The following is a 14,750-nucleotide window of genomic DNA, read 5'->3' on the forward strand; positions in this document are numbered from 1 at the left end:
TGATGCTGGTGAAAGCCTAAAAGGATTGAGAAAGGTGACAAATTGTTCATTCTGTTCCCTCCCATACTATGCCTTTTCCCCAGGACTCTTGGTGGGCGAAAGGCTGTAGTGCAGGAAGAAATAGGTTAGTGCACTACATTTTATTCCACAGGTTCTGTTGGCAAGATCCAAATGGTCCCTACATGAAAATCACCCAGATATTCTTGCTCTGACTGAACTGGCAGAATTTCTTTGCTGGAACAGAGATACAAGAAGGCTCTAATTCACTTTTGGTTTTGGACAGCCAGTGTCTCTTCGTGCTGGGGCAACGTAAATGCTCCAGCACCTTTTGAGTGCGCAGTCCTTATACTGAGTGTGTCCTCTTCCATCCCCTTTCAGATGGGAGGATCCTACACCAGGGCAGATAAACTGAGTTTGTTGCTATTACATAGTTTTCTGGTGACTCCATGATTTATCATGAGCTTTCTCTCATAGGTTTCTCATATGGAGAGAGCTGTTTAATATAACTGCAGGAGTGACTGGATCATGGTAAGGAGCACGTAGAGCTTGCACCAAAGGGTATTTCAAAACAGTTGACTTTTCCAAGAGCTCCTAAAGGTAATGAGGACTTACTTGGCTCTGACTTTAAATAATGTAATTCTTGTCCTTTGTAAAAATTTTCTGATAAGCTACAGCCTCATTCAGTTAGCATGGTAAGCAGTCCTACTTTGTAAACTCTGTATTATTCGAAGGTTCAACTTTCATCTAAATTATGCTAAATACATGAAAATAACATCCTCTTCTTATCAGCATGTAGGTTTTTGTTTTTGTTTTTTCATAATTTGTGTGAAATAAAAATAGAAGGTAAAAGAAGTGACAGAATTAATGTAGCACATAACTCTGGAGGCATTGCTATCTGGCAGAACATATCCTAATGAAATCATCATTCAAAGGAAACCTTGCTTCCAGTTACAGAATGAATATGAAAATGATATATTAATATGCTTAAAAGAAAAGTAGATAAATAGACAGAAGGCATGATTGAATAAAATTCAGCTAACTTGGGTAGTTTGCATTTCATTTTGTACTTATAAATTCACGATTATAGATGCCTAACAGAGACTTGGCATTTTCTCTGGGCTTTCCATCATTAAGTCTGTGGGTTTCTCTGCTGCACCCCTGATTTATACCATATCACTATCTGTCCTGTGGCAACTACTCCCCAGCAATTTGGCATGTCCTTATCACTCACTTTTAATCAGATAAGATATTTTCCTCAGGACCTGCTCTTATCCTCAGCAGGTTTTCTTAATCTTGCATGAATGTTACTGACAGCTGATTAAGGCCCAGTGTGGTTATAGAGCTGTCCCCTTAGAAAAAATGTTACATATTGCAATGTACAATAAAACTTACTCATAGTTTCAGTATTTAAGGGACTTTTTTTATGATCATATTTGATGGGATTCATCAGGAATTCAGATCTATTTCAACCAAAGTGACTTTATCTACTACCTATGTCAAAGGAGGCTCAGACTAATTTTTGAATTCTGCCTCCTCCTGCAATTCAGGCTGTCTTATCAAGACTGAAATCAGACAATTTTCAGGTGTTTCCTGTAGTTGTTCAGAGAGGAATACTTTATTAGTTCACCTTTCTGTGTTCCTTGTAGTTTCTGTGCTCCCAGAGAAATGCAGGTTTGCCTTGGGAGACTGAGAAATCAGGTTCAATTACTCCACAGCTCTGCTGAACTCTAGGGTTTAAGGTTACCATCTGAATTTCTCCTCCCATGATGAGCAACTTCCTCTCACCGAGCAAGGAGAGGCATACTCAGTATGACTCTGGAGCAAAGCGAGGAGAGGTATTTCAATTTCCCTAGAGAGACAGTGGTCATGTAACCCACTTTAAATAGCCCAGGCTTTGCTTTTTCATTCTAGAAAAAAAATTATTCATGGCTAGCCTGAGTTATGAAAGATTTACTTTGAAAAACAATACAAAACTGCTGGTGCAATTGTAATGAAAATATTGAGGTAAGGCTATAGGATGAAAAAGGAAGTATAAAAGCAATTTAGTTTCATGGGTTTTGGAAGTCTTGCCCTTTATCTATTTAAGATCTATTTTTATTAAAATTTTGCAGCCTGGAGGTTAAATAATTTTTTAATGTCTTTCAGAGTATTATTGATTTAAGCAGCAGGTTGCATGACTGTGGTCCAGAAACATTAATTGTCATGCACAGTATTTGTATTTTCTCTTCAAGAAACAAAAATGGCCTTTTATTAAAACTCCTTGCTTCCTTTTTTTGAAAACCATACTAAGTGCAGGTTGTTTCACTAATAAATTGTCCCATGATCCTCAGGATTATGAAGTTTGTCCCACAAAACCCAAAAAGTGTTCCTACAGGCATTATGTTCTTTTTGCAGCCTGCTGGCTGAGCCAGAGGGGGGCTGAGCAACTGCTTAGCACCACCTGCCTTGCTAGAAAAAAAGACTTCTCCAGTCGGTGATGCTCTGAGGTGTTCCCTAACAGGGTGTTCAAACCAGACCCTAATCCTCAAGGTGGAAGTAGCAGTCATGTAAGAAACTTAAACTTCACATAAAGTGAATTTATCACCTCTCTGATCCTGTAGTTTTCCACGTGTTAGTATATTAATTCAGTCTTATCTCAAGCCCGGCCTGCATTTCTGTGCTGCTGTTGAAAAATGCCACTTTCAGAGGTTCTGTGTATGCCAGGATATCTTGGAGAAATCCACTGGTGAGTTTAGTTCTGTTTTTGAAATCAGGCGGCATTGAGATTCAGAAAAAGCTAAGCTTATCTTGCATATTATGCAGAAGGGACTTTTATAGCTCAGCCCTTGGTTTAGAAATATAATTCAAGCAGGGCTATGCATTCCCATATATTTAAAAAAGAGCCTGAGTGTCTAATGCCAAATAAGAACCTCAAACATTAAGAAAAGAGAATTTGCTTCTACCAGTTTTACAAAAAAAAAAAAACCAAAAAAACCCCCAACAACCAACTTTCAAAACACACAGTATTTTCTGGGTTTACACATTTAATCATTGAGCCATGTATTTTTTTTTTTTTTACAGTCCTTACTTTTTTCCTACATTCCTTACTTTTTATTTAAAATGCAAATGAAATTTTGTTCTCACAGTTACTGAGGAGACATCAGAGCAGTGTTTTCCAAATGATCCAACCCAAATAAAGCTCAAACTAGAATGAACCCAAAGGCTCAGAAGCCCTCAGAATTCTGATAAAAAATTCAGATAGGCTCAGTCTTAATAAAACAATTATTTAAAGCTCTCAGTTTGATTTAGAAGACATCACACCAGAAAAGACTCCTGAGACTGAAATGTATCTTTTTACTTGTGTGCACTAGATCTTGCTGCCTAGGAGATGCACAACTGGCATATGTAATTGCACAGTGTACCTGAGCTGTACTTAAAAATAGGAGCCCTGTGACACAAACAGAGAGGTAAAAACTTGAATTAGCACAATTCAGCTTACAGACAGCACTATATCGATTTTATTTATGATGAAAAATTCAGAGCATCCCAGGTCACTCATCAGGCTGGCTACCATAATACATGGAATTAAACATGGGTCAGAGAACAAGCAACAAATTACAAAAACCTCTTGAAAATGTCACACTGTTTTGAGACCATCTAATCAAAATCATCCAAAAGTGTATTTCAGTACCAAACCAAAGTGTTGGACTGCCAGAAATGGGAATCCTCCTGCATTTCACATCCTCTCCTCACGTCAGCACGGAAAGGTCGCACTGTTGATGTTTTTATGATGCAGTCATCTCCCTGGAGCCTCTCTTCACTGGTGCTGTGTGACTGAACTGATCCATGTCTCTGAATCCCAGCCAGCACAGCGATCACTCACTTGAGCTGTTTAACACGAGGGCAGTAACCACAGCGTAGCTGCGCTGTGGTGGCAACTCCTGCTTTGATGGACTCTGAGCACCTGCTGTGCGTGCTTTCTCCTTCAAGTGCCCACATCAGGCTAATCACTTACCCAGTGAGCAGTGCTGCCCCTAATGCTCTGCAGAATGAGTAGAGCAGCATTCCCAACCTTTCTCTTCTCTTAAAAATTGATGTTTGCCGTTGGACAAGACATTTTCCTCTTGTGATGTTTGGTGCTCTTGCTAGAGCAAGGCACTTCCTCTGAAATGGGAATTTCTACCCGGAAGCTTCATGGTTTCCAGCTTGGCAATTCTCTATGAAAAATGCTCACTGCTCTCAACGAATTTTAATTCTAACAGTGTTTTAAGGGGGCTCTAAACAGAGAAAGTCAATAAAACCCTACTCAAGGTGTCATTTGGACATTTCAAAAGCCAAATAAATAGTGAGACAGTTGGAAAGTGGTGTGTTGATATGTCTGTCACTGCTTAACTATCTGTAATGGATTAACTTTCTGATTTGACTAATTTAAAATTCATTATGTGGACTCAGCTTTTTTTTTTTTTTTTTTTTTTTTTTTTTTTTTTTTTTTTTTTTTTTTTTTTGAGAGGAAGCCATGAATGAATGCGACAACTTTGTTCTATTTAGCACATTAAAAATATAAATTACCAAAGTTAGTATTAATATTCATAGAACACCATTTCTATTCTTTGTATACAGAAATATAAAAATGACAATAAATGTCTGAGCAACTTTCAGCTGTGCATGACGATGTTTATAGTCACTTTAAAGAGGTAAAGGTGGGAGGGGAAAGAGTTGGTTGGATTGCTGAAATATCTATACTTGTCTCTGTGAGTGTGTTTGAGAAAACAGTTTCTCCTACCTGATGGAATCATTATTGACATTTGCAAGGACGCTGGTGGAGCCTTTCACCTTTTTATCTACAGAAAGTTCTGTCTTCTGTAGAGATTTATGTCCCCTTCATTCTGGAGCTATGGGAGCTCTACCCTCACTCTGAGGAGGCAGAAACTTCGTGCCAAACAGGCAGTTTTCAGTATGGAGCATTAGCATTTCCGTTATCCTGGAGTCATCTCCAGGCACTGGCCATGACAACAAGTGGGACATAGAACAAAACAACTCCTGGACCCTAAGAATTATTTTTGTACTGTTTAGCTCTATAGATGCTATTCACAACAAGGGGAATTTCTTTGCAAAGGTTAAATACTCCAAGAACAGAGAAATTACCTTTATAAATACTGCAACAGGCCTAAGGGAAATTTTCTTCCATTACACAGTATTAATTTTAAAAGTAATCAAATCTCCTAGGAGTGTAATGCCACATGAAGTGATTTAAAGTGTGTCAGAAGATGAACAAAGATGAACATTTCATCTTTGCCATTGTTTCTGTTATGCCCAGACTTCACAGAATACAATAATGCATGTAAGAGATCTGGCTGGCTGACGTCTGTCCATCCTGAGGCACAATGAAAGGACTCAAGAATAGAGCAGCTGCCTGGATTCTGAACCGTCTTGTTTTTATAGGCTCTTACATAAGCCTTCTTTTGCTTCTGACTCTGTATTTACCAAGTCAAGGGTCTGTCTCATTGTTCCATTAGTGCAGTACCTGAATTTAGTCTAAAGCAAGGAAACAAGGCAATAAATCTTATTAGATGTTGTTGTATGCGGAGCACAGTCCCAAAGGCTCTCCTGAGCGAGCCGCATCTCTCTCGAGCCACATCCCTCTTGAGCCACATCCCTCTCAAGCAGTTATCAAAGAGAAGAAGATTATGCGCAACAAAAGAGAACAACAAACTTTTTTCAAGATGGTAATTTCTAAACTGCACCGCATGAATGCCATTCTTTGGGAAAGCGAGATTTTTCAAATGCTCTGTGTATAGAACCACTGATAGGATATGTGAGAAGAGGGAACGAAGCGCTCCTGTCTCTCTCTCTGCGTTCCTGGCAGGAGCTGAATACTGGGCACCTGGAGAACTTTAAAACTGAAATAGGTTCCTACTTAGGTTTAAGAGCCTTCTGAGCTGGGCAGCAGCTGAGCAGAAGTTTTTAGTATCACTGTTCATAATTGCAGCTGACTTCTGCCTGGCTTGGATACCTCAATACCTTTCTGGGATCTGGCCCTAAGGAGTTTTTTCTTTTTTTAACTTATGCATTAAATAATAAAGGGCAGGCAATTAAGAATCTTGCTTAACTGGCTCAAACTCTTGAAGAGAGCTACAAATCAGCCTTGTTTCCTCCTCCTGAGAATCATTAGATCATTTGTTACAAGGGCGCAGGGAGCCCCTGCAGTGTTTCGTGGCAGAAAGTGCACAGGGCTGCTCTGTGGAGTGCTCTGTGCTGTTGTTTACAAACCAAGTGTGCTACACTGAGCATCCCAGCTGGATGTTTGGTTTGAAAAGCAATATGTCAGTCGCTATTTAATTAGGACCCTGCAGCCCACCTCTCTCAGATGCAGCAGCTTATTAAAGTGTTCCCTGATTGGGAATATGCAGATGCCATCGGTGGAAGAAATAGCTGCCTTTACTTAGAGTGGAAGGACATTGTCACCTCTAGCCTGGACTTGCAGCAGCACACTTGGACCCCAGGGCTTAGGTGTAAGGACAGAGGAGACAAACAGGCTCCTATTCTCCTTCCAAGGAAAATGCTTTTGGAAGGGGTGTTGCTGTGCTCCCTGTCCCAGCAGAGGAAATTCTCCTCCACAGCTGCCTGTGTATCCTTCTCACATGGCTCTTCTCTGCAAGAATTTCAAGAACAGGTGAGCAACTGCTCTCTACTGCTCGCTTGTTTGGGCTGGGATTGAGGGCAATAGGAAGGAAAAAAAAGTTGGTGTTTGGTACCTTGGGGAGAGGCCTGTAAAGAGTAAGCTGCTTCCAGTAGAAGAACATGGCAGTGCTCAAGGCCAGGCTGGATGGGGCAGGAGTGTTCCTCCCATGACAGACGGATGGGAATAGAAGGTCTTCAAGGTCCCTTCCAGCTTGAGCCGTGCTATGAACCACTAGTGGTGCAGCCTTCTCTAATTTGGAAGGCAATTAGTGCTTCTTTAAATGATAGGAACTGAGGCTGCAAAGAGACTTCCTGGTAAGCTCTACCAAAATTGTGAAGATACCTCTAAAATAAACTATCGTGTGCCATTCAAATGCCTGGGTTTATTCTTAGTGTTGTTAACCACTTCCTATTTCTCTGTTGCTGCAAGCTTAAGAAAAAAAACCCAAACCCTCAAACTCACCAAAACCTGGTGGTGTTTATGTGAACTCTGGTACTGATACACTTGAACAATTACATATTTTCTTTATACTGAGCTACATTGTCTATTCCAGAGCTCTTAGCCCATTTGTTATTTTGGCTCAAATGTACCTTTCCAGAGGTGATAATCCTCTCTCTCACTTTGTAATATGAAAGATGAGTTTAGAAGAAAGCATTTAATATATTTTGGTTTTTCTTTTACAAAAGTTTACACTAATGAAGTAAACCACTGAGGACTGTTGCCTTGGATCCATCTCCTCCAGAACACTGTTGTCTGCACTTTTAAGACGGGCACAGCATTCCTTCTAGATGTTAGAGATAATGTGTGTGTGTGTGTGTGTGTACAGGGGTAAGGACTGTTTAACTGGTGAGAAAATTCCATTATGGAAAAAGGAGATGGAGCTCAATCTTCATCTCTCTTATCCCTGACTTTGGGAATATTATCTCTATTCGACACTGTGCTCTGGCTTTTGTGTAAGCAAAGTTCTCCTGCGTTCCCCACCTCCTCTGGCTTTCTGGGAAGTTGCAAATCATCATTGTGAGCAATATCTTCCTTTCTAAGTTTGTTTTTCCAATATCAGGATGCTGGTTTTGCTCACTTAAAGACCTCCTTTTTTTTTTTTTTTTTTTTTTTTTTTTTTTAAGGCAGTTACATCCTAAGCACCCATCTATGGAGATACCCACAGAGTATGAAATAATCATGACAATGAATCTTGCTCCCTACAAGAAGATAAACAAATTGCATGACTGAAGCCCATGCCTGAATGACAAAAGTTCTGGCCATGGTTTGAGCTGATTAAGTCCACAGCTTCTGTATCTCCAGCTCTAAGAGAAAAAAAGTGGTGACAAGTCACTATGGTCATTGTGAGAATTAGTGCGATCATATATAAATATTTTACACATTTCACTATGCCACATACTAGGAATTAATTACATGCTTTCCCACTGTGATGGGAAAGGAACAATGTCAAAGACGAAAGAGAAGAGCTGGCTAAGTGTTATTGATGGCTGCATTTTATTTACCAAGAGATTGGTAATACTCTAGAAGTATTTTTCTAGCCATTTCCTTCACCAAACACACAAGTTCTTTTGATAAGCTAAGGAAAAAGCTATGATAACAAAATCGCAAGAGCAATATGGAAAGAAATTGGGAAATGCTGACAGTCTCAATTATCATAATAATCTAGAATAGAAGGAAATTATATTATTACTCTAATATACAATCTCGGCCAAAAGGGTAAAAAAAAAACCCGCACCAAAAAAAAAACCCAAACCCAAGCAATTGTTAAATTTTTAAATTGTTAAATTTATGAAACTGCAGCAAAACAACTTTTCACTTCCATTTAACGTGTATTTATTTAGAGTTGGAAAATGGTATGTGGTATTAAAAACATGGCAGTGTTCCTTGTAGTAAATGCTTTCTGTCCTGTGAGCCAAAGAAGGGGTTCACACTGCCCTGTTTCTGCGAACCAGAGCGTTCATCAAATGTTCCTATAGTCACTATTCACACCCAATAAAACACAAGGAGTGTTATTAGCTGAAATATTATTGAAACCACTTATGTCAAGCAAAGGGGAAAGAGGAGGAAGTAAAGTGAATGCAGCTCAACTGGACACAGTGCTGCAATTCCTTTGTTTCATAAGAAGTTTACTTGGGAAACATGGACTTTCAGCATTTGGTGACAAGCTGTTGGAGTGTGATACTGGTCTGAGGGTGAAGCAGGAATGCAAAATCACTCCTGTTCTCCTGAAGATTGCGATGTCGGAATGCCAGACGGGCAGGGATGTTAGCTGTGCCAGCAGGGATGGTTGTAGGACGTTTAAGCATCCTTTGAGCAGAGGGGAGCAAGACTGTAAGACTGTGAGATTTCTTTCAAGTTAAGGATTAGCCCAAGATCAAAGGGTTCAATTTTTTGCTGCAGTAGTCTTCGTTTGTGCTGGTGTCTCTGTCCTGTTGACCATTTAGACATGTATACATAAAGCTGGCAGACATTCTGTATCATATTCTGGCTAACTCATTCAAAACGCGTCCATACACAGCATTCTGCAGCTACAGGGGCTGTGCCAAAGCCCGGAGGATTTGCTGGGATAATCTGTGAGTGGCTACACTGACAACAGGACTGATGTCAGAGCCAGGCATCAGTCAGTGCCCCTGGGCTGGTCAGCAGCGCTACAGAACAGGAAAACCAATCCTCCCAGGCTTTTCAGCAGCCAGGAGCTGCTGGGCTTCATCCTCAATCACTCCACATTCACCACTTTTGCTGCAGCCTGAGAGCTTCTTAAGGAAAGCAGGGACAGAATCTGTGCTCAATCTGTGGCCAGTTAGGGACCAAAGAAGCCCTTGGGGTGACTGTGGACAGCACTGAAGCTGCCCTGCACTGGGTCAGATGCTGCTACGGTTCCAGCTAGAAGTTTTGGGATCACCCCAATGAGGCTGTTTTGTTTTGTTGTTTTTCTTTCCTGTGGGGAGGAGGGTGGAGGAGAACAGCATCATCCAGCATGTGAGGGTTTCTATCAGTTTTCTGCTACTCCTTTACAGTTACTTCCCAGTTGCTTTGCACTTCCCTCTCAGATGCAACAGGGCCCCAAATTTCAACTGCTGAGATGGAAACATGCTTAATAATAGATTATGAAAAAGACATGGTGAAAAATTCCAGTTTAGACGGAGGATTTTAGTGCCAGACTGTGCCCTGGGATTCCAATGCATATCTTCCATTAAAGCCATTAAAAATGTTTGCGTTTCAAGGAAGAATTTGGACTTTTGACACAATTCTCTCTTTTTCTTTGGGAGCCAAACATTTTCTGTGGTAACAGAACATATTATAACAAGAATAAATATAATGCATTCAGGCATTAAAATGAATAACAGTCCTTGATCTATTTGCTGAAGATTACAGGCATGAAATGTGAAAGCTGTTAGTGGTTTAAAGAAAGATATTTGCTGTAATTGGCACTGCAGCTTTGGTTTTATTACAAAATATGAAGGAGATGACCAGAGAGGTGTCCAGATCCTTACATTTTATGGAGAGATTACAGTGCATCTCATGATCATAACTCTGGCCAATGGTTTGCTGCTTTTTGAATCAAGAGATGCTAAAATCTCAGGGTAATGTATTTGCCTCACACAAGCTGCTGCCTCCTATTCCAGTGGAGTCAAAACCTTGATGGTGAGGGTATATGGCTACAAGTATAAGCAAAATGTTTCCTGTATTCACAGGGTGCTGTACGAAGTACAATGGCATTGCATTAATGGAACACTTTGCTTTAAACACTCAACCCTTCAATTTCTGGTGTGGTGTTTTTTTTTTTTGGTTTTTTTTTTTTTTTTTTTTTTTTTTTTTTTTTTGTGCGGTCCTCTCTCCGTGGGGGCGGGGTTTTTTGTTTGGTTTTTTTTTTTTTGGTTTTTTTTTCAATTTGGAGCAATATAAGTATGTGCAGAGAGTAGCTTTGTCCTTCAGAATAGAGATAACTCTCATTCTTCTCTCCCTCCTTCAAGTGTTTGGGACAAGCTCTTTCCTTTCCTTCAGAAATGAAAGCAAGTGCCTGCCTGCCCGCCTGCCTACAACTTGTGCTTCTTCCCTGGGGAGTGAGGAAAGACAGAGCTCAGTCCAGGAGTTTCTGAGACCTCTGTTGCCTCCTGCTCTTCTGGGACTTGCAGTGGATCATCTGGAAGTGTAGATCTCAGTGGTGATGGCACTGCAGTTTTACAGGAACCTGCCTAGCGCATCCTGAGGCCAAGATAAACTTCCCAGCAGGGCAACCCTGTACAATGCAGTTCGGTGTGAAACCTTTAGAAATTTGTGCTATGGCAGATTTCACCAGAAACTTAACTTGCTTTACAGGGTGGGTTTTTTTCAAGATCGAATCTGCCTCGCAAAAAAATAAGCTTTTTCATCAAAGTTGACTTCTTAAAAAAAAAAAAAAAAAAATCATTGTCCATCCTCATCAGAGAATCCCCAGCTGGTTGTGAACAAACATTGTTTTTAACCTTCCTATTCCTTTATACATAAGGCATAAGTAGTGCCTAGTGTGTATTTCCTTGGGATGCCGTGCGTATCTTCCAATTTGGTCTCCTTGAGGAAAAACTTAACATGTTATATTTTTGGCTCTTGAGCAGGCCATAACAGCAAGGCCAAGGGGCTTTGTCTGTAAACAGCAGTCACAGCTAGCTAGGGTGTGGTTTCCAATGATTCAAATACTTACAGAACGCCACCAGAGGGTGAAACAAGGAGGAGGGAGGATAGGATACAACAGTGGAGTGTGTTTTTTTGGTGCCTTTGATTTCTGGAGAATTGCTCACTGTACAGAGCTGTCTCCTTAAAGAAATATTTGGTAATAAACAGTGAGAAGAGGGGAGAAAGACCCTTACTTCTTGCTGACGTTGTTCAAAAGATTTGAGATGCTTGCAACTGTTTCCAGAATTTATTTTAACCTCTAGGTAACTTTTCTGATCTGTGAAAGGGGGGGTGAGCACCTCTAAAATCCAACAGTAAAGCTCATCTGGTAGCAGGCAAGTAAATGAATGCTTGGAGAGCCGGTGCAGATTGCTTTGCCACGTTGCTATGCTCTTCCTCTCTCCTTCAGATCTCCCGTGTATCAGTCAAGCCATTTTCCCTTGATGTTACAACCCGCGTAGCTGCTGTACCAAGTCATGTTTGGTGGTGGTATTTACTGAGTGCTTTCTGAGGATTTTCTGGTCTTTATTCCTTCTGGTTACTCCCAGCATCACCGAAGTTCAGCAGGTCCAAGAATCAGTTGTACCCTGATGGATTTAAGAAGCTAGAACACACAGCAAACATGACTGAACTTTATTTAAAATAGAACCAGTCAGCTCTTTTCCTCACCAAAGAAACAGACTGAGGCAGAAAGCTGGGATGTTTCTCTTCTGTAAAGATCTCACACCAGTCATACCTTAGCTGGTTCCCCTCCTCTCCTTTTGTCAGTGTTACGCATCTGCGTTAGCAAGCTGTGCTTTTCATTCCAAAGCGATGAAAGGGAACAACAATAAATTACAATGCCCTTTAAGAAGTCTCCAAATCTTATCAGATCTCACATTTCATCTGGGTTGCTCTTTTCATGTCATTCTTTGACTATTAGTCTAATCGCCACTCAAAATTTATTTTGCTGCTGCTGTGCACCTAGCACTTGCAGCTACTGTTGAGAATTAGTATGGAGGCAGAAAGCAGAGATCCTCTCTCTTCCTTTTTGGTAAATTCCTATTGCTTGTGAAATTCCCAAACTCACAACCTCCCAAGTTCCTGAAAAGAGCAGCCCTCTATGTGCTCTGAGGTATTGTTACTCCGTTAAAAATGGAAATCTGATGCTTCTTCTTGTGGGGTGGAGGGGAAGGAGTTGAGAAAGGTGGGGGAAGGAGTTGAGAAAGGTGCCGGTTTCACCCCGGCTGCCTCATGATGCTTGAATGCTGGGAGTAGAAAACAATACAACAAATACCTGAAAATGCAACCACCTACCACTCTTCTATATGAATTCCAGATTATGAGCCAAACTCACTGTTGACATAAGCAGATGCAAATCTAATGAAGTCACTGCAGTTACTTCTACTTATGCCAGAGGTGAATTTGTCCCTATTTTTGGAACATGCTGGTTTTGTGCTACAGCATTGGCACACTGTATCACGTCAAAATCCTTTTGAGCAATGGCAGCGTGCCACTGGCTGAGTAACACGACGCATCGTGTCAAACATCTGCCTGATAATGGTCCTGATCTGCTTTTTGACACGATGCATCATGCCACTGTGCCATGCCTGAAGGCATCTGATAGGAATTCCGTCAGGATCTAGTGTGTGCTAGAAGGGTGTGCTAAGTGAATATAGGAGCATTTCGGCATTTTGTGGAAACAGTGATCTCCGTGTTAGTGCATTTATAAATCTCTTCCAAATGCCTCATGTACTTGGGTGAAAAATGATCACTAATGTACTCCCACTTCAATGTGTCACATTAACATAATAAACGATAAATCATTTTCTATTTTAGTCGGTTCTGCAATCGGATACTGGATTTTCTCCTAAAAATGATCAATTGGTATTGAAAGAATTTATTTCTATTTGTGATTTTACAGGCTTGTTTTTCTTACTTGCTATTAAGCGTAGGAGGGTTTTGTTCTGGGTTTTTCGGGTGTCGTTTTTTATAAACTAACACCAGGCCTTGTTCTCACCGCATCTGAAAGCGTTTTACCTCAGACAGCGCGGTGCTGAACAACATCTTCCCTAAACCAGGAAACATGTTTCACAATTCTCTGCGGCGCAGGCTTCCCGGGGAGGATCTGCGAAGGGTGGATAGCAGCCAGTCGTCCAGAGGCGAGGAGGCGGGGTGCCAGGAGACAGGGCGGCCAGAGGAATGAACGCCTGGAGGCAGCCCGGCCATGTGCTTGCGGTAAAACCCTGCAGGTCAGGAGCAGGCTCCTGGCCAGGAGCAGCGAACTTCAGAAGGTGGTGCTGGGTATTGCCGGCCCGGGGCCGCCGGCTCCTGAGAGCGCCGCTGGCGGGATGATGTCCTGCCTTAGGCTTGCTGCAGTAGGAAATGAAAGGAAGGAGATTTCTAAAACTAATAGGGATCAAGCAGAGGTTTGTAGATAGCAATCCGCACCTGTATTTTCTATTTTGACAAAGAAACCAGTATTCAGGAGCCCATGCGTTTGGTACATGCAAGCGCATTGTTCCCCCTCAGAAACTTCGCAGTGATTGCAAAGGTGAGTGCTTCTATGTGAACTCGTTCACACAGACCTACAAAATGCAACAGGAACAGGCTATCAGAGCGCTACTTAGAGGGCATATAGCTACCTTGAAATCTGTATGCACAAAACTTAAAAAAAAAAAAAAAAAAGAAAAAAAGAGAAACTAAACACGTCTGCAGGAAATTGGATCTTTGTTCAAAGTATTGCAGTTGAATGTTTTGGAGAAATGCTTCCTACAAACAGGGAATCCTACTGGGGTCAGAGAGAGCTGTTTTAACCTCGTGTATTCATCTAACTGTTCTGGCCAACTGGATGTGTCTGTGTGTTTGTGTGACTATGTATACAAAGAGAGGGAGAGAAGATAAACTTAGAATATTTTTGATTAAAGCCTTCAATTTCTGGCTGATGTTAAATGTAGGTAAACTTCAAATTTCGTGAAAAAGAAACTTCAAGTAATTCACTTTACACCTGATGAGAAGAAAATAAGGGCAAAGGAGCGTAAATCTTTCTCAGGCTCATAAGCTGGGATAATGCTAACAAGGCATAGCCTTTTCCATGTGAGGAATGGCATCGAAAGCCTCCAAGCACGGCAGCGCAGCAGGGCAGTTCGCTGGCAGAAATGTGCACGCGGAGGTAGGCCAGGAGGGCATCTGAACACAACCGAAGTCATTTGCAACCAGATCCGAGTTTTCCGTGTATTTTTCAGGTTGAAAAGAGCATTTTAAAATAAATTTATTTATTTATTTATTTATTTATTTACTTACTTACTTATTTATTTATTTTAACACTGCGGACCAAAAGCGAGGAGGGAAGCGAGAACTCCGGGCTAGTTCAGCCCGCATCCAGCATGCATCCCTCCTCCTATGGAACACGCAGGTTCCCCCCTTCCTCCCCGGTGAATTTCCAGGACGAATCCCT

Source organism: Hirundo rustica, chromosome 2, assembly GCF_015227805.2.
Source record: "Hirundo rustica isolate bHirRus1 chromosome 2, bHirRus1.pri.v3, whole genome shotgun sequence".
Classification (NCBI taxonomy): Eukaryota; Metazoa; Chordata; class Aves; order Passeriformes; family Hirundinidae; genus Hirundo; species Hirundo rustica.